The sequence below is a fragment of the Mus pahari genome, chromosome 12 (assembly GCF_900095145.1).
Source record: "Mus pahari chromosome 12, PAHARI_EIJ_v1.1, whole genome shotgun sequence".
Taxonomy (NCBI): domain Eukaryota; kingdom Metazoa; phylum Chordata; class Mammalia; order Rodentia; family Muridae; genus Mus; species Mus pahari.
In genome coordinates, this window is record NC_034601.1 from 35309935 (window position 1) to 35334159 (window position 24225).

Below are 24225 nucleotides of genomic sequence, written 5' to 3' on the forward strand. Positions count from 1 at the left end.
GAGACCAGCCTACAAAAGGCATTTTGCCTGAAGAGGAGGGAATCGCAAAAGTAATTACATGGGAGGCTAATGATGAATGAATGGACTCGAGGACAAGGGAGACAGAAAAGAAATTGCAATATTAATCTGTGCCTCCAATCTCCAAGCTTGGCACTGGGCTCATATTAAAGGCTGGGTTGGTATTTGCTACTTGAATTAACAAATGAATCTGAGGAAAATTGTTGAGAAGGCAGCAAGTCTTGGCATCTAACAGGCAAAGTGGAATTCAGGGATAGGGGAAAAAAGAATTGGTGGCCCTGGAGAAATGAATATATGCTGCTGGGTCAAAGGAAGGTAAAAATTCACACAAAGTTGTTGTAGAGATCCTTGCCTTTGGCTTGCTGTGGACAGAAGGCATTGCCATCATATAGCAGCATTTCATAACAGTGTTTTGCATATGAAAATCTAGTTAAGCTAACGAGGTCCTTAATTAGGGCTTTTATTATCCTTTAATTCCTTGCTTAAAGGAAAGTGATTACAAAGCTCATCTTTATAATTTAGGAAACTAATCTTTCATTTCTGAAATGTTTCTTTCGTTCCCTCAACATAGATATTAAGGAAAAGGGATGCAGCCCACAGAATGATATGAGACTTGGCAGTTACAATAAAGAGAAGCATATGAACATGTATATCAAACCTGTGATGAACTGTCTCCTCTATGAAGTGGCCTACTTTTCTGGGTGCTAACTTAATAGACACCTATTGTGACTTTGTATAAAGGAAGCAAAACTTTGTTTTGCAAACCTAAAATCCCATGTGTGTATTCTCAGAACTTTCATCACAGGAATATATGTGAGATTCCTTCCCATCCTCATTGGAGATGTCCTTATGCTTCTGTGTTCATACTAGCTTACCAGCTTGACCTAGTAGATAGCTGATGTTTATCCAGATTCTGGAGCACATATCAGAGCTTCCTTATGGAGCACATTTTACCAATAGTATCTCATACATAAAATAAAATTTAAAAAATGATGAAAACATACAGTGTGAAATGTAAATGGTTTCAAAACAGTGTCTACTTAATTAGTTTGAGAGATCTAGAAATTAATTAGGACTTAATAACCTGTTACTAGGGTAGTGGGTAGATACAACCTTTACTTTTAGGTCAATAAACCATGACAGCCATCTACTAGGTGTTAGTTATTTGACAATGACAAAAATGATAAATAATATGTAGGAGATGGATTATTAACAACAATAACATAATTATTAACAATGTATGGATTGTACAATGTCAGCACATATGACAGGAAATAGGCTGTGGAGCTCAGTATGTTGTTAAAGTAAGGTTTTTTGAGATGATAATAAAGCAGCAGGATCTACCCATGACAGAGTTTAGAGGAACAAGACAACCAGAAAAGAGTCTGTCAATGATAATCCTAAAGGAGATTGCATATTTCAAAGCAGAATGACAAGAAAACTTGTCAAAAGTAATATAACTCTGAAGATCCATCGATATGATTTGGCATAATTAATCTGAAATGTGTGGGGGTGGTTCCAAACTCAGCTGCTTTCTTCCACCTTAGCTGACATTAACTTTAGAAACTACAAAGATTTCTTAATGTGTATTCATCTTGGTGCTGGCCACATGGACCTGTTGCCCTCTGAAAAATTCAAGTTGCATACTTATAATCATCTGAGGTATCATTTCTTAGAATCAGCCTAGATGTGCATCAAGAACTAAATGGATAATGAAAGTGCAGTACATTTTCACTTGGTTATTTTTGTCTTTATGTAAGTGTTTGGATTGTTTTCCTATATCTGTGAAGAATGGCATTGGGATTTTGATTGATATGGAAGGGAATCTGTACAGTGCATTTTTGGTAGTCAGATAGTTTTTACCATATTAAGTCTCCTAATAAATGAACAGTTTTCCATCCTTCAGAATTATCTAGTGTTGGACCTTGCATGATTTAATACTAGTCCGCTAAACCAGGTGTTCCTACTGGTGAAATTGTGGCATAACTCTTGCGAATAACTGCCTTCTAATGGGATTTGAGATCTTCTTGGCAAGAGCAAATTTCATTCCTGTTTTTATGATTGTGTTCAAAAGCCTGTGGCTGAGGGTTCATAGGCCCCAATGCAGAATCAGTGATTGTTATCTTGCTAAATGGGCATGCTATAATATTGTCTCCTACACATTTATACTTACACACACAGACATGGACTCTGTATAACCTTGGTCAGAAAAGTATCTGTTACAGTGATCAGTAGAGAGTAGAGAGATGCATAACTTGCGAAAGGACTCAGAAAAAGTGAGGACATCTGCATTGACCATACTCACCACGTCTCAGGGAACACAGTAGAAGAGAAAGGAAAGAAGGCTTAGCATCAGGGTAGGACATGGCCAATGCAATCATGGTTTCCCTGCAACTGAGGTTTTCTGCGCAAAACCTACACAAAATCAAGCCAGGTAAAATCTATCACAGATAGAACAAATGGCTTGTAAGCTCCACCTCCTGCTAAGGAGATGTTGGTGGTTGGTAACTGCTGCTCTGGATGGGGAAATGACCTTGACCTTTTTTTTTTTTTGAGGATGTTACTGCTTTTCGCTTTCCATTAGATAATTCCACATTGTGGTGCATAAGGAGAACACTGACTCAGTGAATTAACAAAAACAAAACTTGGGAAATTAAAAAAGAAAGGCAATTGAGAGGGAATAATATTGGGGTTACATAAAAGAAGCACAGGAGAGGAATTGAGGGTAGACATGATCGTATTTTATTATATATATATATATATATATATATATATATATATATATATATATATATGAAAATACCAATGAAGAGTATTCAAAAGAATACAAGTATGATACATAAACACAGTGGGATTAAAGTTAGCCTTTAAGAAAAATAAAACTTGTTAGAAAATAGATGGAACTGAAAAATAAAAATCATTTTTATATCTAACAACAAGGCTCAGAGACAGATGCCTCATGTTGTCTATTGTACTTGATTCTGGTCCCTAACTGTTAAATACGCGCATCCCGGTGGGAGAAAATTTGATGCATTCTAGCATGAGATCAGCAAAACATGACAGGAGTGGGGAAGATAGTACAGCAAAGTAGCATGGGAATAGAGAAGGAAACAGTGTGAACGATGTGAATGATACAGGAGGGAGGCGTCATGGACATGAGCAGGGATCAGAGATGGGAAAATCAACCAAAAAGTGAATTAGTTAGGAAAACCCTTACGAAAGCCTATTACTATGGAAACTAATTTCTAAAAAAGTTGAAAAATAGGATCATCAATATTATACAGCGGGAAAGGGGCTTGCTGCCCAACCTGATGATCTATCTGGTTCTTGGGGCCCACATGGTAGATGGGGAGAGCCAGCTCACACCAGTGCACATTGTCTCCTGATGTCCACACAGGGGCTGAGTCATGAGTGCATACACAAACTCATATCGCAATCGATATTTAAAATATTACAAAAGTAAGCAGCAAAGCTAAGATTTACAATTCCAAGATTAATTAATATAGCAAAATACCCACTTTCCCTTATAGCTTACATGATATTATTTTTGAGTTCACTCAGACAATTCTGATTTCTCCTCGCACATGATCAATTATCACTTAACTTAAGCAAAACCTTGGATTCCTTGCTGGTCATAAGTAAAATTAACTCTTATCTTTTGGTGAAAACCATGAGACCCTGGACTCTTACCATCTAGAGTGGGACATTAAAGCAAGTCCAGGTTTTGCTTGGAAAATCCGCACCAGCTGCTCTCCCTGATTCTGGGTTAATTGCTTTAATTAGATACTTTTTTTATTATTTATTTTTTGAACAATAGCTTTCTTAATCGTTGCTGAGAGGACTGGGGAGACCTCCCATTCCCACTGTGGCTGCTTTTCTCATCTTTACTGACCTTTTAAAAGGTACCCACTCAGTCTTTTAACACAACCGTCCTTTAAATCTGTAATGAAAACTAGAAAAAGCAAGAGGAAGCTGCCCCCACCCGCTTTTCTGGTTTTCACTGCATTTTCCCTGAAAAGTCTGATGTTGAACCTCTAATCAAGGCAGGTTATTCTGACTTTCTAAATTACCAACAGTGATATCTTACTCTCTGATTTTCCCCTGGCTCACTCTGCCTTCCTTTCTAATGAATGCTTAATTAACATTGACACACTCTCCTTCTGATGAAGCTTGCAGTTTTTCAATTTTGCAGCCTGCTGAAACCCTTCCTTTAAGGAGGTTCAACATTTTAGTTATAAAATTTTTAAAGGTAGACATATTACCCAAAGCATAACGTGAGATGATTTTAAATTTTACCTCATAGAAATTTTATGCAGGCCAAGATCTTGATAGTGTCAGACAAAATCTACTCTGTCATTCCTTGTGTTCTGCGACATTATTTTTTTTTTAGTCCTAGGGGTGATTGAATTCCCCAACAAGATGTGATTTTCATAAACAAGTTTTCCTTGCTATTGAGCAATAGTAATGTGTACTTTTTCCCTCGATATGATATACTCATTGATATTTCAATCACTCTAAATGTTTCTAAAATGCTTTGGAAATATTTTAGTAACTGCATAAATATACACAGGTTTTGTACAACACATTAAGCAAAGCATATTTATTACCCACAGAAAAGTGGAGGAAATGAACAGACTCTAGCACTTCTTGCTAGTTGGTCTCTCAAGGATACAGACATGTTGCTCAGGGAATGTAGTTCTCTTTCATTCAAGTCTCCACAACATTGCATCTGACCATCTACAAAAGTAATCCACTTGGGCTTCCGACACATACTGTTTTTAATCGAATCATGCTCTATGAAGACAAAGGCTGGACTCCATAATCCAGGACATAGTCATACCAGATTACAGTTATTCTGTGACTACCTAATAACTAGGATAAGAAAATCTTGGAGAGTCAGGACTATCCCATCTAGGAACCTGTACTTTTGTGAACAACCATTGTGTTGTGCATTGTATATATGTGATTTTGAATATGTGCTATATTATAGACCTATTTTACGTTATTCTCTAACTTAGGTTTCCTCAACTTTTGAAAAAGATACCATGTCCTCTGCCACTGACAGTGTAACCATTTTTAATTTTTGTCATCATAAAATGAGTAGAAGTAAAAGAGGGAGAAAACCAATGAATGAATGAATCAATCAATCAACCAACCAATCAATCAATAGCAACCTAAAATTCTTGCATGCTTCTGACCAATTAATAGAGAAAGAATATGAGGGGGAGCCAAAAGACTAGGTATAGGAGATATATGAATCAAGTTGTTCAGAAGATAAATTATTACACTGGTGTTAATTTTATGCAGTGCTTACTATATTGAAGTATGTCACTTTTATTTCCCATTTGATCAATTTCTCAATATCATAAAATTTCTCAGCAGAACATTGTCATAGTCAGGCTAGCTCTTTTTATCTTACATTTCTCCCTAGTCTGTGTCCCAGTGATCTTTTAAAAAGGTTTAATATACTATAGAGTATGTTGAATTTTCAAGTGTCCCCTAGAACAGAGGATTGAAAGCTATGGAGAGAGGCAGTGATAAAGTGATGTGTGCATAAATTAGTAGTGAATAAGATCAGTGTAGTATAGGACGGAGTGTTCTACCAGGCTGTAATAAAGGACAGTGTGGTAATAGAAATATTGTGTCTCAAGTCTTCAAATGTTTCAGTATATATAGCCAGAGGTTTGAACATATGCCCAAGTCTCTTTAGAAATGCTAAAATCTCCAACTTTCATTCCAAGAATTGACTAATAATTATTAAACAATAATTTATATGAAAATTTATTATCTAACTGTTAAGACAAATAACTTCATGTTGATCTTCTTTGTTTTTTGTTTGTTTGTTTGTTTGTTTTTTCAAGACAGGGTTTCTGTGTATTGTCCTGGCTGTCCTGGAACTCACTCTGTAGACCAGGCTCACCTTGAACTCAAATCCGACTGCCTCTGCCTCCTGAATGTTGGGATTAAAGGCATGCACCACCATGCCTGGCCTTCGTTTTCTATGTTGTGACAAAGAAATGTGAAAAGATATATGAGGCTTATGGATTCAGAGTGTCAGAATACATGGTGGTGTAGACAAGGCAAAATGGTGTGAACACCTGAGAGCTCACATCTTGATCCACAAAGAGGAAACAGAGAAAGAGCTAACTCAAATGGCAAAAGGCCTTTGAAACATCAAAGCCTGCCCCTAGTGATTGATGTACTTCCTTCAGCAAGGGCAAAGGTCTTGATCCCTCTAAACAGTTTCACCAACTGGAGATTAAATATTCAAACATATGAGACTAGGCAAGGCCTTCTCATTCAAGCCATCCCATTGGCCTTAGATTTCCTACCAAATTTACTTTCTATTTTGAAGAATGACCATAAAAGTCTTTGGGACAGGCAAGTAGAATAAATAATATGAATCAAATACACTAAAGATACAACAGGCTCCTGAAATATTGTACCATTACAATTTTTGTTAGTATTTATTGTTGTTTACTATCAGTGTTGCAGAATGTGAATTGCAAACTGAATTTGAAAATGTCATAAGATCATATTTATCATATAGTTTTCACTCTGAATTTTATAAACAAAGTAATTATTCTCATAAAATATGATTATTTTTTGTCCTTAAAGAAAGCAGTGAAAATATTTAAGAAAATGTCAAATCATTCAACCCACAGTACTGACAAGAACATGCTGTGTTATCTTGTTTGTGTGTGAAGTATACAAGAGAGTGTTCCACTCACAGTTCCTGTGCATTGCAGAATATTTACTCATACTGCCCATCCTGCTTTCCAATGTTCAGTCATTGACCATAATAATATGATAATAACCAAGCAGGAATCTTCACTTCAGAATCTATCAGAATCTAAATGGACACTGGGCAGTAGGGTTTTGGTATAGCTTATTATAGTATGAATTCAAGCATAATTGAATCCAATAAACAATATATATAATTCACAGTGCAATTTTGATGTGCTAATTCCTTCTCCTTCAGTCTGAAATGGCTACAGCACAGTGTACCTGCTAAGTTCTCATTTTGCCTAGTTTTTGCCTAGGTTGCTTCTTCTTACTGCCCCCCCCCCGTCTTTAATATGTCCAGAATATGGGGAAGATTCTTGCTATTAAATATATAGAAAACTCAGCCTTGGTTTCACTGGTTGCCAAGATTTCAGGTACTCCAAGGAAGATTTGAATACAGCTATGGATGAGCAAGTATCAAGTATCCCTAGTGCTCTGTCTACCAATGATGTATTTGTGATGACATCATTTCATTTTGCCAAAATCTCTGGCTGTTTGAAAAGAGTCTCTGATATTGTGTACGTAATTTCTGAACTAAGTACTTCAGTCAGAATAGTGTTATTTAGAATAGTCTGAGCATTCACTCATTCTCCCCAGTGTTTAATTTTGGAGAGAGATAGAGGGGAGAGAGTAGAGAGAGAGGAGGGGATGGGATAGCAGAATTCACACTGCTTACTGAAAGAGAAGTTAATGTCATTTGCTCAGGGCAACAACATCTATGGTAACTAAGTAGCAGTACAAATGGGCTTCATGGATGTCTTTGCTAGTATCTCATTTTCACACCCCTAGTCTTGCATGCTGCTTATGTATTGAGGTTCAGAGGCACTATATTTTAGATCCTATTTCTCAATCCAGGGCTGTCATATTTATATATTGGTTTAGACTTGGTTATCTGGATTGTCAGTCTATGGTGTTTGCTTTGTTATGTTGCTGTCAAAGCAGAAACGAGAGTCCAAGGGTCATCACTGTTGGGGCCATATTGGTATAGTTCTTCTGCTGAAAAGAGTTAGATTTCAAATATGGAGAAAATTCCATTTACATTTAATGCATCCTTCTCTGTTTTGTTAAATAAGTGGGCTTCTTGTACCACTGCAGCTAGATAATGCAATGTAGTTCTGAAAATGACCTTCAGTTAATAAATTAAACTGTACTTATTATTGAACATTCATATTAACATTCGCAATTGCAGTCTGAGAAATACTTCTAAGGAATGTAGCCACTGCTTTCAACAAACAACTGTTGATTAAGAAGAATCCCACAAGACTCTGTGGCATTTCAATAATTTAAATACTTCACTTCAGTAGTTCCCTGAAAGATGAGATTAACACTCCCTTCTCCATCTCTAGGTTTCCATCTATTTTATTTTCTTTTGTCTATTTTCTCCTACTCGGTGGAACTACTGAACACCCGTCATTCCAGGCTTCTCGACTACTACCAAGGATTCAGTGTACACAAAGTATTTCCCCTGTTTTAATGACCTTAATTAAATAGGATCTAAGTAGCTTATGGATGGCTACAGAATCACCCTTAAGGAAAGGAATAAGTCAAGTTATATGGGTTCAAATCTTAAAATAATGAAATTTCTTGCCCTTAGAGGATTAGATAACCCCACACATCAGTGTGCTCAATGAGGAGATGAAAATCTTTTAAGAAGAAGTACATAAATTAGGTTATAACTCATCTATAGTTGTAACCTAGCATTACCCAGCAACTCTGGCTATTCCTTCTTCTGTGACACATGACAGATGGCATTCATATGTTGAACACATTCCCACGGGCATACCCAGATTTTGACAAAATATCACAACATTCACAGGAAAATAAGGCCCTACAATAATTCATACTCGACACCATTATTGAAGTGGAGTCAGTAAGAGTTGCTCCCTGTGGGCCTTTCAGAAGGGCTGGATGTTAGGCATTAATAATGAATTTCATGCTTGTTGCACCCCCGCCTCCTTTTGCTATCACGGCAAAGAAAGCATGAAATCCCACTGAGTGAAGATGACATAATTAAACACATAACTTTTAACCACTCTAAATTTTATTTATATTTTAAATTTATAAGATTTAATATTTTGTGATAAGGAGGGATTACTTGCAGCCATATACCTCACAATCCATTACTGTAAATAATCACTGAGTTAGAACAATGTGAATGTGGGTATGGCATTGAATTCTTGGGACAGAGCAAGCACTTTGTTATTTAATACTGGCACCTAGCAAAATAGAGAACCACAGACTTAATACCATGAGGACTAAAAAAGTTACTGTTAATTTGTCCACTCTTAAGATTATTATATTTGCTAGCAAGTGTAACTGTACAGTTCTTCTCAAAACTATACACAGACAAAGGTTCAAGTATTTGATATTTATTTCTGCTGGTTAGGGTGCAGTTATAGAAATTAACTTTAATGGTTAACAAAGAAACAGAGGCAATAGATGCTTTTAGTCCTCTTAGTATAATAGTATAAAAACTATTATAACTGTTTCTTTTTTAAACTGATATATGTTCCAGTATTTCTGTCTCAAGAATTGTACTCTTATGAGTAAATAGTCTTCAGATATATTCAATCATAAGTTATTGTAATCTGTTTTAAAATATTTATTTTTATTTGAAGTATGTGTATGTACGTGTGCCTTGTGTGTGTGTATCTGTGTGTGTATGTGTATCTCTGTGTGTGTGTGTGTGTGTGTGTGTGTGTGTGTGTGTATTTATGTGTGTATTGAAGCAGACGCCCACAGAGACCAAATGTGTTGGATCCACTAGAGATGGATTTACATATGCTCATGAAGCACTTACATAGGTCTTGGGGGCAAAACTAGGGTATTCTGCAAGAGCAGAATTGCTAGTCATCAACCTAGGTCCAGAATCCATTGTGATCTTTACATTAATCATTATAATTGAATGTGGATTGAAATACAGAGGTAGAAAATAGTATATAAGAGGACACTACATCAAAAGAATCAGAGATGGGAATGGAAATGTAAAGGAACACTACTCATTAAGATTCAGAAATTACTCTTGGTCCAGATTTAGCACTTTTGCAAATGGTCTAGATGAGAGCATTCAGAGCAAACTATGTACTAAAAGCAGACTCTGATAAGTTATTGAGCTGATTTACTTTGCTGACAGTTTCATCATTCTGGAGGCAGAAGATGTTATGGGGGATTGAAACTTTGGGCTTAATTTTAATCCACAGATAAAGCTTTCTAGAGATGTGATGGGCAAATCTTATTATCTTTTCAATTCATTAAATCTAGTGGATGAAATTTAAAAATGGGTTCAAAGATAATAAGGGAGGCACAGCAAATATCTATTGAATACGAATAATACTAACTTAAGAAGTACCCAGAATAGAACATTCAACACGTTGACGCTAAAAGCATGGCCCTGTTCTGTTATTGACTCTATCACAGATTCAAATTATCAGTTATATATGACAATGTGACAGGAGGTGATCATAAAAAAAATGCATTAATGAGGAAAAGAAGATGTGCAGTTTTTTTTTTTTTTTAAAAAAACAAGTGAACCCCTGAGCCCAAAGCAACATGATAAAGATGAATATCCTGAATACAGTCCTTTAAGTACTCACATGAAACAGATTGTTGTTGATACTGTGGTTTATATAATTTTATATATTTACTTGACATGGAGAAATTTGAGAATTTACAATCTAAGCTATCAAATACTCATTCTTTTTTAAATTTTATCTATGATTTCTTGAAGATTTAGTGCAAGAAAAAGATGGATAGACTGTTTAAGGACAGGCATGAAAATAACCCAAAGATAGCTTGTGAAACTACAATAACAAAAAGCCATAGGAACACAGTAGACATGAACTTATTATACCTAAGTACATAAGTAATAAAGCTAGTAAAAGCTTACAAAAGAATAACATATTTTTGTATAAAATAAAGACTATGGAAATTGGGCATGATGGTGCACGTGTGTAATGTCATCAGTGGGGAAGTGGAGGCAGAAAACGTAGAGGAACAGGCAAGCCTCAACTACATATTGAGTAGGAGCTCAGCCTGGGTTATGTGAGACTGTCTCAAGGGAAAAAATAATGTTCATAGAAATATGTTAATAAAATTTATATTTATACACACATAAAAGTAAAGAAAAATTATAAGGAAATATCTATGGATAATAATATCTACCCTCGTTTTAAAAATATCTTTATCTTCTAATTTCTCAGAATACAACTTGTGTTATCTTATAGTCAAAATGATTTTTTCATGCCTGACATTTCCAGAGAATTGTTTCTGAGCTATATGTAGCATAATATTTACCATAGTGCAATATAGCTGTTAATGAATGTTGTAGTAAATATTTAATTTGAGTAGGGGTTTCTACCCTGCCTTTGATCATTCAGTTCCCAGATAAAAGACACAAAATGCTTATATTTATTATAAGCCTTTAAAGCACTAGAGCTGGGAAAATATGTACCTTCTAAGTGATTAAAATCTTCTTCCCCATTAGTAACCACAAGTTATTACTTGCTGTGTTCCAACTGGGCTGATCTTAACGCCAATTGGCCTTCCCTCATAGCCATGTTTTCATGATTCACCTACCCCAACATGTCTTCTCCTCTCTCCTTTTTTCTTCTCTTCGTGGTCTATCCTCAGACCACAAGCCCCGAAACCCAAGCCTTACTTATCTTTCTTTGGCCCAGATAAAGTTAATAGGCATCTTGATTCACTGATCAGACATAGCTTTAGGGGTAAGGTTATATACTGTCACTTGGGTCTGTGTGAGGATTCTCTCATCCTTAGGTGTAACCAGTCCTTGGAGGATAATATTTAGAATCATAATATATATCAAAAGACCAAATCTCAACAAAAGAATATCATTCATAATTGGGGCTGCATAGGCAAAAGCAGGATTTAGCATGGGTAAGGGAAAGGTCTAAAGGAATGGATTTTCATATTAGAAAAAGTTGGAGTAACACAACAGGTTTATTCCTGAGAATTGACAACTTGGAAACCTAAAGTTAATTAGACACACTATGTTTAACTATTGAAAGGATTGCAAAGTGAAAAAAATTATAAAGACTTCTATAAAGTTTACCAAAAAAAACCTTGAATAATCATCCAGAAATTCAGAGAAAATATCCAAAATTCTCTGCCATGTAGTAAACTGTGAGGAGAACTATAATGGAAGCCAATTCATTAGCCATGGCACAGTTCTCCTTTTTAATCCTATCTGAGGCATGTGATAGAACATAGCTGCTCAAAACTGGTTTGCTGATAACCTAATGACTTCATCCTTTAGAATTCTGATCCTCTAATTTTTTTTATACTCAAAGACTGACTTCTTACATTATCAGTTACATATCAGTCTCAGCCTGTACTGCCCTATCCCAAGACTGAATCAATAGGAGAGCAAAGGGTATTTGGGATATACTGTTTTCTTTTCTGAAATCCATCAGAAACTTCCCCATCTTCAACTGAGGATGGGAATCACTCAAGCAAATTCCCTTGATTTATGATGTATAGGAGTGACTTCTCCAAGGTAATTTAGGCTTATCTTCTGTTAGGAAAAATGATTACTGGCCTGCAGATTAAAAGCATAATAGATATACACTAAGACTTTGAGGACATAAACAAACAAACAAACAAACAAACAAAAAATCTGGTAATTCTTAGAGTTTTTTCAAATAGCAAAATTCTTTGCACCTCTCACTGAAATGTGCCAAGAAAGATACACAAAGAGAAAGTCAAAAAGGAAAAGTTGATGAGATCCCAGAAGATATTATGAACCTATAACAATATACAGGAAAGTAATGATTTGGGAAAGCAAAGTTATGAGAAGGAACAGAAATTTCACACATGGATATATAGATATTCTTCCACAGTTGTGAGAGTTTGAAAGAAAACAAGATTCTTTTACTTGGACTTCTCCAGCCAGTGTTCTCTGCCTTTTTTCAATGTGCTGTGAGTTCTGTGCAGTTTAAAGGAAGAAACAGTACTGGACACTTTTTGTGTACCACTCATTGGCACCCAGACTTCACCCACACCCACACCCACCTCTCCCACATGCTATCTCGCTATCTCATAAAATATATACAAAATCAACACATCCCTGTAATCACTCACTCGTATTCCAATGCACCCCTAAAATGTAAACATCCTTAGATTTCTTACATTGGCAATTTTTTTTTTTGTTTGTTTAATTTATAAAACCCTGGAAGGGTTAAGCCTCATTCACTCTTAGACTAAATTGCTTTAACAAGATAATCAAATCACTAGCTCCTAGGAGTGATGGCTCAGCAAAATTTCCGTTTCAAATTTGTGCTTTGCTTTAGAAAGTGAAAGGGCAAGGTCTGGGAGCTGTTGGGATTTGGGGTATCTGTTGGGCAACAAATAGGTAGGAATGAAAAATCATGGCACTGGGTTGACAAGTGGATGAATGATGATAGAAAAAAATCCTGTCTGTAAGGCTGTCTGCTGCTGTATGGACCAGCAGAAATTGAATATATCTGCTGCTTCTCAAGTCTTTGCCACACTTCTAATGTCTTGTCATCAATTCATGCTTTTTTTCCACTTAAGATGCTACAAAGGATGAAGAGATAGGCAAACTGGAACAGAAAAGAGGAGTAGTTATTATTCATATCCCTAGTGCTTCTCCCTTTTCATTTCTCATGTTATTTGAAGCTGCAAGCCCTAGGATTTGCCTTTTTTAGGATAACTACATTGCCTCTACTAGGAACTCCAAGGGCAATGCCTTTGTACAAAACCTTAGTTCATCTGCACTCCATGTGGTTCTGGTTGATGAACCTTAAAAGGGAGGAAATGGAGCTAGAAAAGGTCTGAAGAAGGGCAGATAAAATGATCAGAGGGATAAAATAGGGCGCTGTGCAAGAGCAGATTAAAACGATTTCTTTTCTACATGCTGACCTCTACAAAAATACGAAGAGCACTGATAAGGTAAACACAGCCCAGTGACCAGACCCTACATGTCACATCCACAGTACAGCCACAGAACCAGGGGCGTAGGGGTAAGATGAATAGATGATGGTTGCTGTTGCATAGCAGGAAGTGTATTTATACAATTTGGTGAATTTATCCTAAACAAATTTTTTTCAGGAGTTGATTACGGTTGCTTATATTTGGGAAGAAAAAAAACTGAAAATCTATAACATTTCATCCAAATGAGCCAAAGTATATTTAGGTATGCTTATGAATTTTTGATGTGAATAGTTAAAATAGTGGACTTCAGGATCCATTGATCATTGGACTCAGCAGGGCATACTTTTAACATAAAGAATTCTATAGCTCTGGGCTCCCCCCTCCAAAAATAGAGTTCCAGCAATATGATTGAAAATTTGTATTTCACAGTGTCTTTCTCCCTGACTCTGATCTTCATAAGATGAGGAGTCCTGTTCCAGTATTAAAAAATCCCAGAGGAAGCACTATTTGTTGGGACTGGGGCATAGGTTATAGGATCAGGCAGATGGACAAAGATGGATTTTAATTCTTCCCATGCTGTGTCTGTGGGTATGACTCTCTCTCTCTCTGAGGTAAATATCTATTCTAGGGTTATGCACACAGTCTCCAAGCTTAGAGGAGCTGAGTAAGGTTACCTCGTGTTTAGTACTGCAGCCTCACACAGAGTCCTTTGCCGTATCCAGCGTGGAGTCTGTGGCTTGTGAGATTAGGAATGCAAACATGGCACTGGTTCCTAACACATCCCACTGCTTGTCACAGGCCTGAAGATGGTTTTACTAAAGGGTGTGAATGCAAGCATGCTGTCTTCCTTCTGTCTCCCTTGTGTGTTCTTTCAGGTACAGGTACAGGAAGGAAAGAAGAAACGTGATTCAGAAGTGCTAGGTCTCACTTGCTTGATTCATGGTGGTTTTAGTTCGTTTGCTGATATTTGGGAGTGGGGTGCTGGCTCCTGTGGAGGCCGGTACCTTTTAAGACGAGCATATTGATATTTCTGTGAAGTTGAAACTGAAGGGAAAAACAAATCAGTAGGGATCTCAAATTGTGTGTGGACACTATTGGGTGAGGGTGTTCACTGAAGCAGCTGCTAAGGCAATAGAAGATTCCCTACCAGGTTGAAGCTTCGATCTGAGGGGTGGGAGATGAAGAGCAAAGAAATAATGGATGCAGAAAAGAAACTCTTCCCTTTAGGGAGCACAGATTTCATTTATTCTACATTGGTTGTCATTGGACAACACTCCAAGGGGTAGCGGGTTGGGGATTACAGTATTCTAACTTCAAAGTAGTCCAGTCTTTCTACCATTTGATGTGTACTATAGGCTGGATATATGTGTCCCCTGCTCCAGATTTTGTACATCAAACTCCCTCTGCCAGTGTGACAGTATTAGAAAGCCAGGGCTGAGTTCATCCCTCACAGGTTAGCTCCCTTATGAAATGGATTTCCTCACCCATGGTTGTGTGAAATAAACAGAGTGAGTAGACAACCCTCTATGAGCCAGAATTGGAACCTCACCATTTCAAATTTATTAGCACTTTAATCACGGGTTTCTCTGCTTTCAGAATTACGATAAAGAAAAACAAACAAGCAATCCAACCCAGTTGCTCTATAAACTATTTAGACTATGTCTTTTGTTTCCCTAGCATCAAATAGGCATGAATATAGTGTAGCAATCATTTATGAATACATCGCCTATCTGAAGAATGCTGAGAAGCAGCTGGGACTAATTTGGGGCATACCACCTAAAGCCTGTATACTAGCTCTCAGAATCAGAAACCAAAGGTGACGGAGGTAGGGGGTGTATGGATTAGATCTGGTTTCTCACCTTTGAGAATGGAGTGACAGCATAAGATTGTCCAACTAGCCAAGACAATATCAATACAAATATCAGATTTTGGTCACCTGCTATACTATCGTGTCTTCAAAACCTGCATTACGACGAAAAAAAAATAATAAGCACCATAAACAGGATAACATTTTCATAAAAACAGAGACACATAATCCTCTTTCTGCATCTGGGTAAGAGAAGGGAAGGAGAAATGGGTGTGTCATGGTGCAAGCTCTCTTTCTCTTCCCATTTACACAATGCAAAGTCCCAACAGAAGACAGGATATCTGTGGAGGGAGGAGAGGATGGAAACTCTCCCTCTGTACATTCTCCTTCCTGTTTAATTGATGAAGTGTCAGCACTTGCTGGAATCCCAGTGCCTGACTCAGGTAGAGTCATGCTTACTTCCTCTTCCTACTTCTCAAATGTCTGACATTCATTTGGTTCTATTTGGAAAGAGCTAGCTAGATTTAGGACCTGCTCTGGACTGAGAAATGCTAGTGTTTGGTTTCCTTGGGGATGCTGTCTCCTTCTCACTTCCCAAGGCTCTTCTCCTCTCTGTATGGATAAGGATGTCTTGTTTGGAGATGGCATGATCCAGGGAGAGCAGCATCTCATAGTTGCCCCTCATCATGTGCTAGTAGAACTCTTTCTGCCAGTCTTCCAGCTTTGGCCACTCCAATTCAGAGACATACACAGCCATACCATGAAAGGTTTGGAGCACCTTGAGAACTTTACTTTGCTACCAGGGAATAGCCACAGGACCCAGAAGTCTTGTTTTCACATGTAGTTCTCCATGCTCTTCAGACACAGATGTAGCAGTCCATACTCCTACAGCAGGGTCCCTAGCATGGCCAACTTGCCCTCCAGCTGGTTGCAGAACTCTATAGTTTTCTTCTCACAGTCAGACAACTTCTTCTTGGTTGACCCTGGGCATACATCCAGAGTTAGCAAGCAGGCAGGTCAAGAATCTACTCTCCTCTCCAAAGCCTAATTGGCAGTTACCACAGTCCACAGTATGATCTCCATGTGGGTACCTTCTTCCTCCAAGTCATCCACATCCTCTGCACCCAACTCTGCTTCTTCCTCTGACTGGCCAATGACCTTAAGGGAGACAAGACTCTCACAGTTGCTCTCCAGAACATTTGTGTAGAATTCCTTCTGCCAGTTCACCAGGTTCTCCCCTTCCTGTCCCTAAAAACAGACCCCATCATTGTCAAAGAACCAGGACACCTTGGCTGCATGCAGAGGACTAGCCTCAGCATTCAGAGGAGTTCCTGAGAGAAGGGGTGTCTAGGAGCAGTGAAACAAAGGACTTGAAGTCAAATTATAGGTTGCAAGCTGATGGCCTATGTTCTGTTTCTCTCTCTCTCTCTCTCTCTCTCTCTCTCTCTCTCTCTCTCTCTCTCTCTCTCTCTCTTATTTTGTGTGTGTATTTGTGTGTGTGTGTGTGTGAGTGAGTGTGTGTGTGTGTGTGTGTGTTTGCGCTTTCTACTTGAGACAACTTTCTCTTGCAATTCTAAAAACCTCTCTGGGTAGCTCATCAAAGGTACAGATCAAAGGTCCAGACTTTTATTTATATATCAATTCAGTCACTACCCCAGGTTCCCTTCTGATTATCCCATGAATCAGCATCCCAAGACATCAGTGCCCTGATTCTTAGAAGGAGATAGCAAGCATATTTTTATTTAACATTGCAAAAGAATTCAGAGGTCTGCCTGCCTTTGTTAAGCACAGACAATAAACTCTAGCTCAATAGGACACTGACCTGAAGTTACCATTCCTACCATGCCTGGGCCTGAACCTAAACTCCCTCTGTCCCAGACTGACCTTGAACTCAGAAGTCTGCCTGCCTTTATAAGCGCACACAAAAAAAACTTGGTTGGACGGGGTCTTGACTTGAAATCATCACTCCCTAAATCTCTTTATCTCCTTCCTTCATATCATTCTGACAAGCTGGCTCATAGCGCAGCTGCCTTTGTTCCTTTAGATCTGTTGTATCCTTATATTTTGCATAGTTGAAAAATTATATATTTTTGAAGTCATATTTTCAGAGTTCTTTCCCACAGCCTGAAGGCTGTCCTGAAGGTCTCAGTGTTTGCCATTTTTGCTGAGACATTGCCCACCCCCTTATCTTTCTGACTCAGAATTGTGCTGTCTCTGATTATCATGGAGTCATTAACTTTGGCAAAGAGAACATTCTCCAAAAACCTTGGCATAGATATTATTTCCTAAAGGAGAAAGATGAAATTATATATATATATATATATATATATATATATATATATATATATATACCAAACAAGCCTTATACCTATAGCAACAATTGACCCTTGTGAAGGCCCACACCCTGATGGCTCTGTTCCAGGGGTGGGAACCATGTCACAATGTCCCTTTCATGACCAAGCATAACTTGGCAGGGGTGTGTCACTCCTTTGCTAGGTGCTGGGGGAGTAGCTGAAAGTCCCAGAAGTTCCTGGTGTGAAGCAGGTTCTATAGATTCTTCAGTCCATACTCCTGCAGCAGAGCCCCCAGCCACACCCACATGCCTTGCCGCTGGTTGTTGCTGAACTCTAAAGCTGTGTTGTTGAAGTCCGCCAGCTTCTTCTCAGCTGTCCCTGCATTCTCCTCCAGGCTCTGCAGGTGAGCAACCTGTGATTCCATCTTCTCCACAGCCTGAATAGCAGCCACCACTGTTCAAAGTGAGAATTCTGTCATCTGGAATTATGCACTTTTCTTTACTTTCTCTTTTTAAATTCTCTCTCTCTCTCTCTCTCTCTCTCTCTCTCTCTCTCTCTCTCTCTCTCTCTCTCTCTCTCTGAGGTGATGCTGCTGGAGCTAACATTATGGAGTACAGTTTCCTCCTGTGACAAGCAGGGGTATACTCTGCCATGTTCTCAGATATTCCACAACATTGACTGGAAGGATAAAGATCAGATTGAATGCCACTTCACCAAATGCCTTTAAAAGATTTTTATCAGTCATTCTATCACAGTGAAAAGTAACTTAGCAAAGTGGACATTAACTAGAATTATTATTCAATTGTATTATATATTATGAACTCACACAGATTAGTTGTGAAAACAGTGTATATATACACACACACACACACATACTGTTTTGTACGTATACAAAACAGTCAAGAGGAACCTCATTGATATAGTAGGTAGCATATCAATGTCAATAAAATGAAAAATAAACAGGCATACAGATGTTGCTTAAGGGTGTGGTGCTACAACAGGGGAGAAATTATCTGCAAAAACACAGGCAGGATATCAGCTCCACATCTGGCCAAAATGCCTTGGAAGTTTGAGAGAAGAATGCTGGGAACTCCTGAGATCACTTTTCTGATGAGATGATACTTGAGAGGGAACTTGGTCCAGGGACTGGCTTCCTTCAAACCATCAGTAAGACCAGAAAGAAAAAAACCATTTTGATGCACTGCTGACACTGAAGCAGAGTGGAGACAATGCAGTATGTGTTTGAGGAACAGTTTCTGACTAACAGAGCAAGGGAAGAGGACAAGGCCTGGTCAGTGGCCTCTATTTTTAGAAGAGGGGTCCAGGCACACATATAACTTGTTTCATTTAATGTTTGTTTATACAGAAAAGTTGTTCTTATGCTCTTATGAAAAAGAATGTTGAAGAAAATTAAATTTCCCTGTAATCACTCTCTTTTATGCTCTCTTTAATATATGGACATATTATCCCATGTGTAAATTCAATATAGATGTATGTATTAAGCACAAACATGTCAATACACACATATGTATATGTTTTCTAACATATACATGGATAACTTATATTCAGATATTAATATGGATATTTTATTGTTCTAATATTTTTATGATGAAACTTCTTATTCAAATAGATACTTTTCTGTGTCAGATTATTGTATTTTAAGTTATTCTAATGTTCAAAATAGACAAGCAAGACGCAAGTGCATGAATGACCCCATGGATTGTGAAGCCAGACATCTAGATCCATTGACTGTCTCTGTGACCTTAAACAAAGATTGACTTTTCTGTTCACCATTCTTCACCCTTAAAGTTTTCCTCTTCTTTTGTATATTTGGATGATAATGTGTATGTAAGATATTCAGGAATGTGTCTGACATTTTATACATGGGACATGAGTATTACAATTGACTAACTGATTCTTCCAATGCTATAATAACTTTTGTATTGAATATACCAATATCTGATCAATTTTTGAACACATTTTTGTGAACGCATATTACAAGTAAGGTGATATTATAATAAATGTTTGTAAAATCATGTTGATGCTAATAATTTAATGTAATTTCTTTCTGATTTACACACTTGAGATATCATTTTTCCACCTTAGAAATCTTGAGAGATTCCATATCCCAAAGATTTTTTTGATGCTATGTTCTTTTTTTAGCTGTCAAGAGTTACTCATTCTCTCATACTGATATTCTTTTGAATTGCTAATAATTAATCAGGGACATCAGTAGTGAAATGTCACCTAGATATCACTGCAGCCCTTCAATCTGTAACTTTAAAAAGCTTTTTTTTTTTTTCTTCCCTGTCTTCTGGCCCTGTCTTTGGCAACCTTCCTCTTATTAACCTTGAAGTCACAGGGAACAAACTCTCCAGTGATTTCATCATATCTCCCATCTAAAGAGATGCTATCATACTCCAAAAAATAAATTAAAGGGAAAACATCCCACCCCTCCCCTGTCAGAGACAGGTCATAGTGTATTTTTCTCTCAACGGGACTATCTACCCCACCTACAACAGACAAAGTATGCTGAATTTCAATGTAATCCTTACATACCCTCATTTTAATCTTAAGATCATTGCTTTAAGATGATTATTTATAACATTACCCTAATTATTTAAACCTTAGACTTTGCTGATGAACTCTCTTGCAGTATCCTTTGAGAAAAGGAGCTACCTTCTTCCTTAAACAGTATTTTGAGCTTCATGGTGGTGATCTTGAATAATAAACAATAGAGAATACATTTTTATGACAGCTTTTCAATATCTTTGCAAACAGTGCAGTAAAAAGGCCCCGTTGCCTGGTTTATTTCAAATATAACCTTTTCACAGCGTTCCTGGTTTTTAGCTCAATATCCAGCAAAATAGGTTAACATAGGCAATGAGAAAATAGCTGGGGAACTTTCTTCAGGGGTAGGGCTTTCTCTCCCATCTTTTAATCTCTTTTTGGCTGCTTCAGGTTATGGTTGTTTCTGTTTTCTACACACCCATCAGCATAAAGTCGCTGCACTCGGTACTACTTGGAATGTCCAGATAATGAGGCAGGATGTTTTAGAAAAAGAAAAATAATAACTAGAAAATGAAGTAGAATAGAAATGGGCCAGAGCACAGACTTGTTGTGGGTCAAGGCATCCTTCTGAACTGACCAATGGAGTGATTGTCACCAAAAGTCATTTACATAAATGCAAGGTTCTGGGATCTCAGAAAGGTGAGAGGCAAAAGGAAGCAAGGAGCAAATTAGAGTTTCCAGCCTTGGATTTGAATGGAATCAAGGCTCACAGAAGGAGGCTCAAATAAGCACATCATGTGCAAATGATAGTGCTGTTGAGCACGGAAGGTTCAGGACTGCAAGGCAGGCCAATTGACAGCAACATGAAGAGTTATGATCGTGAGGTATTTTTATTTGTTTATTTCAAGAGGAAAAGAGAGTCCTTTTCACTTTGGATATCCAAATTCCTGACTGTCTGTTTCCACCAATTTGGGGACAGAATTTTCATCTGTGATCGCTCCCCATTTTAGCCACTATTTTGACATTACCTTCTAAAATGGCAGCTTGTGACAAGTACTTTCTCCTCACGTATGGCTCACCCTGAAGCTTAGGACTGCCCTCAGAGAAGGCTTTTCATTCTGCAGGACATGTAGCTATTATTTCTGCTGTCCACGTGATTTAGACTTTGGGTACGCAAGGAGAAAACCATAAATGACAGAGCACTAATTGTCTAGATTTAAAGTCTCTACAGGTCTAATCCTGTAATTCCAGAGTTATTTATTCACTGGATACTTACAGGTTCTGGAGATTTGCCTGACTTATGATGATTTTTTTTTTATGCCAATAGTCTCTCTGCCTCTTCTTACATCAGTAGTGTTTCAATATTAACTTCAAACAATTTATCAATTATTCTTCAATTTTGAGTTGAACTTCAATCTTTATGCTTTCCTACCACTGGTAGGCATCATTTTTCAGTTTATAGAACATTGTGATAATGCTATAGATAATATTTATAAATATCCTAAAATTATAAAATCACTAATATCTCAGGGTATTTTCTTTTTATAAAAATACTGACAAAATGAATTATAACTCACCTTGAAATTAAAGAAGATTTCTAAAGCTACTTTGGTTAAAATTAAAATAAAAAGTTATGGTTTATTTGAAAAACAAAAAGATTCATTGTCAAGAGCCCAGAGGCTCAGAACATTCAGAGACCATATGTATATTGACTTGAGAAGAAGAACTTATATTATCAACCCAGGTAACTTTAAAATTGCTTTTCATATATTTATATAAAGTATTTTAGCCCTTTTCACCCTGTCTTGTGACCCCTCCATGTCTCCTGAAACCTTTCTACCCAGAAAGTCAACTTTTATGTTGCTTGACATTTATACAAAAAAAGGACAAAAACCTGAGCTCAGAGTTTAATTAGCAAAGTTGAGATGGTGTATGGTGGTCTTCAAAATGACTTGATATATGTTGTGAGTTCTTCCATTTTCACATTATTAACTTTTATATGAATACATATAATTATGTAGAGTTTACCCATGATCACAAGCTACAATAGAAACTGGAATAAATCAGAGTGTGTTAATAATGGCATGAACACACCCTGAAAACCATTAGGAAAGTGTGATATAGTTGTTCTTTGTCTTTATTGGAGAAGATTAGCAGAAAGTGGATGGCTGAATCTTCTGTTTTGAATGTGGTCTTTTCATATCTCTTTCTTCAAGTTGATTTTCTAAGGTCATTTTAGAAAGCACTATAAACATACCCACATGTTCTGTCAGTGAGAGGAGTACAGTCTGCCAGGAGTTCCTCATTTTTACCTGGTTAAAATAGCCCATAGGGAAAGTGTAATCTTTTCAAACAACCCAACAGTTATGTTTCTACTTATTCATGCAATGAATCAGAAAACTATGCCGGTATAGAAGCTTCCAAATAAATGTTTATATCAGTTTTATTTATAATTTCTAAAAACTGGTGCTAACCAAGACGCCCTTCAATAAATATGTAAACAAGCTTTAATACAAAAATAGGATAATATGTGATTCAACAATAAAAAGAAATGAACAATCAAGCCATTAAATTTTAAATGTGTACTTTTAGGTAAAAACAATCACTCTGACTAAACTATATACACATACCAAATGTTGAGTGGTTCCACTTAGATAACATTTGATATCATATTGAATTGAACAAAAGTGATATGAAACAGATTGATGGTAACCAGTGGTTGGCCATCTTGAGAAGAGTATGTCAAACATGTAAAAGTGAAAGCTCAGGGTATTTTTTGTAAGATGCTCAAATTATTCTTTATGATAATGCGTGCAATGGTGCATACATAACAAAAATGTATTTTTCAAAAGTTGCAATTTACCATCAATTATTGAACTTCCATAGGTACAAAAAAACAAAACAAAACAAAACAAAAAACTAAGGAATCTAGAATTCCAGGCAGTAACACAGAATATGAATAGTTTACTTTAAAATGATATAAATGTTAACTGAAGTGGATGGGGGACAAAGTACTTGGATAAGTAATTTTAGAAGAACTTTTAGAGGAACTGTACACATCTTCCTATAGTAGTTGGCAACATTGTTTCTAAAAGCATTGTACAAATAGAAATTGAAATGCAAACAATAAGATCTTACAGCAAAGGCTAGTATTAACACTGTGAAACATATATGCAAAATATATAATTGAATGATTTACTGTAGATTCATAAGTTAAATAAAAATGAATGTACATATGCTTATGAGCACTAATTAATATGTGCAAACACACATACACACATATACACATATATGTGTGTGTACTTATTTTTATATGCACATATGTGTTGTGTTAGCTATTCCAATGAACAGTGAACATACTAACCTAGTGGTTTTCTGCTTATTTATTTTTTAAAAAATGAGGAACCTCTATGAAACATACATGGATCAAGGTTTGTATAAAAAATGAGCCTGGAGCATTCAACAGTACAAGAAATGAAGAAATACCAGAGACTAAATAACAAACAAAAGAACAAAAACTAAAAGGAACAACTAAACAAACAAAATGAAAAATTCCACTGTGATGTTGGTATAAGAGAGAATACAGCTAAAATGTTCTCCATGCTCAAACCTGGAAAATTTTGAGATAAAATAAATAAAGCAATAACTGATTAAAATAAAAAGAATACACATCTTTAAAACAATACCACTATTAATTCATTATTAAAATAATTAATAATTTAGATATTATAACTAGATGACAAATCTCCATTCAAAAGAATTACATTTTATTTACATGTACATTCCACTCACAAGAAGCTAGAAGATGAGTTCGAACTTTTAAGCTTGGATCGTGTATAATGATGTGCTTTCAAAGGACACAGTATGGGTACTGGGAAAACAACAACTTTATTATGT

At 36.8% G+C, this 24225-nt stretch overlaps 1 protein-coding gene and 1 pseudogene across 2 annotated transcripts in view; one reads left to right on the forward strand and one right to left on the reverse strand.

Moving 5' to 3' along the window:
• The window catches only part of Lsamp (limbic system associated membrane protein), a 2126592-nt gene that overhangs the window by 421913 nt on the left and 1680454 nt on the right, over nucleotides 1–24225 (forward strand). The window lies entirely within an intron of this gene.
• The window catches only part of LOC110329415, a 96934-nt pseudogene that overhangs the window by 55180 nt on the left and 17529 nt on the right, over nucleotides 1–24225 (reverse strand).